This window comes from Mastomys coucha, unplaced genomic scaffold, assembly GCF_008632895.1.
Source record: "Mastomys coucha isolate ucsf_1 unplaced genomic scaffold, UCSF_Mcou_1 pScaffold20, whole genome shotgun sequence".
NCBI lineage: Eukaryota > Metazoa > Chordata > Mammalia > Rodentia > Muridae > Mastomys > Mastomys coucha.
In genome coordinates, this window is record NW_022196903.1 from 12,581,254 (window position 1) to 12,583,665 (window position 2,412).

The 2,412-nt window shown below is 39.4% G+C and overlaps 1 long non-coding RNA gene across 7 annotated transcripts in view; it reads right to left on the reverse strand.

Moving 5' to 3' along the window:
• Positions 1–2,412, reverse strand: part of LOC116098009 — a 13,665-nt gene that overhangs the window by 6,989 nt on the left and 4,264 nt on the right. The gene's annotated exons all lie outside the window — the stretch shown is intronic.

The following is a 2,412-nucleotide window of genomic DNA, read 5'->3' on the forward strand; positions in this document are numbered from 1 at the left end:
TGAAAAAAAAAAAAAGAACAAGAGAAAGAAAGAAACTAAGAGAGAGAAAGAAAGAGAGAGAGAGGGAGAGAGGAAGAAAGAAAGAGAACCACATCTATGAAATAATGAGACTAGACAAACGCAGAAGAAAAGGGCAGGTTAGTAACTATCGGGAGGAAGGAATGGGTGTCTGCTAATGGACGCACAGGTTCTCTTACTAGTGATAGAAATGCTGTGTCTCAGTCCGTGGTGGGTCACGTATATTATAGCAGTCCAATGGGAATGCAATATAGAAACTTTATTTTGGGTGAGCACACTTCGTAATGTTCACACAATGACAAGACTGCCTAAGAATGCCTTCTCAGCACTCATACATAATCAGCACAGATACAGAATGCCCATCGTTCAAGGTTGCACTTTCATATGCATGTGCTGGGAGTGACTGAGTTACACACTTTAGAGTGATTATGATCATGACCTTCATGTTATGTTATGTGGATTTCACTTTAAGAAAATACGTAAAAGCACATTGCTGTTTTATGGGATATCCGCATTCAGCATTAAAATGTATTGACTTGCCATGGAGAAATTTTGCTTTACAAACTGGTTCAGAGGTCAGGGTTCCAAATGATTAATATTATGTGATGATTATCTTTGTCAGGCAGAGATAAGGCAGGAAAATCAGGTAAAAGAAATGAGTCTGGGATTTGCCTAAGCCAGGACTCCGATTTCTTTGATCCTTGGCTAAAAGCCCTGATTGGCCCAAAAGGTCAAATGGAAAGGAAAAGACAGTCAAGAATAAATCAGTAAAATAAAAAATTCATTAAAATGTAGCTATTGGGAGGAGAGGAAATAACCTCCCTTTCTTCTCCTAAAGAGAGAATTGACAACCTAATTTTCCGAACAGGTAACAAATGTATAGCTGCAATTTCTTCTCTAAAGGGAAATGCTGGAAATAAATTGAGGAGGAGCCTCCAGATTTGCTGAAGCCACTGAAGTTGTAATCGCTGTTACAATTGCAGGGCTTTATTAAAGGTTATTAAGAAACTTAGAATTAAAAACCATTTGGATAGATCGGAACCCTGTTTGCGCTGTAACCCTTTGTTGTTAATTACATGTTGTGTAGGCGCCTCAAAGATGACTTTTATGAACTTGCTATTAGTTCATTTTAAAAAGAACTTTTCCTAAAAGCATAGGTTAACAAAAGTTCATGGGTAAGTTAAGCACTTGGAACTCAGAAAGTATTTCTCTACAGAACAGCCTTAGCTGTGTTGGTTGAATTCTTTTGCCAGTGGAGCTCAAGGGATCATGTGAGTCAGCACGCCTTCTCAGTTGTCGCAATACAGTCAGATAGACATTTTAATTAATACATTCCCATGGAGTCAGTGTTGCACTGAATTAAGATGCTCATTCATTAATTCATCAATCATTTCTTCAATATGCATAAGCAGGTCCTTTCACATGTTTTTTTCTCTTCTCACCTGCCAGGTAAGTTTGTTCAGTGTAAAGGAAGAACCCGAGAGCTTTGTGCTCAGCCCAGAGAAAAGTCGAAGACGGGTTCTGTGGCAAAAGGAAGCAATGAGTATGTGAGATGAATAATTCGAGGTGACAGCATGTGGTGGATCCTTCAGCCTCTCTCCTATTCACCTCACCATGGCCAACAGTGGATTAAGTATGGGAAATTTCTAGTCAATATGATCTATTATGGCCAACCTTCGTCAGGCTTTAAAGTGTCAATGAGTCAAACAAACACACGAACTAAGATGTAAATATCGAAGTTTTCCCTGCATCTCTTCTCTTACATGTGAGCCTTACCCAAAGGAATAATAGAGACTGGGAAATATTTAAAGATATACATACGCAGCCCTGAATGTTAGTTAAACGTCCAACATTGTATGACACCAAAACTTAAGAAGTTTTTTCCTCTGTTAGTATTGCTGAATTAATCTTTGAAAAATCCACATTAATAACTGACAAAGATCGCCACCTAGTGGCCGCAGCATGGGAACTGCACGTGAACGAATACTGAAATTCAGAGTTGGGGCTTCTACTTTTATCTCTTGGATCCAAGTTCTCTTTTTCTCTTACCTTTAATCTTGGTGTCTCAGAGTGTATGTTTCCAGTTTTTCACCAGTGCATTCTGTTTGTACTTACCTTTGTTGTAATCCTCTCAATTAGCTGTTCACTCTGCCTGACCGAGTTTATTCATCTTTTACCATAACCCTTATGTGTCTTGTCTGAGATACATACATGTCTTTAAGTCCATTGAGTGGAGAGGGCCTGCATCACCTACCTCAATCCTGGTCTTAACTGACATAACCCCACACTTTATGGCTGCTAATATACCGACCAGCTCTGGCACTAAATTTTTGCATCTCCTTCTCCTCCTTCTCCTTCTTCTTTTCTCCTCCTCCTCCTCCTCCTCCTCCTCCT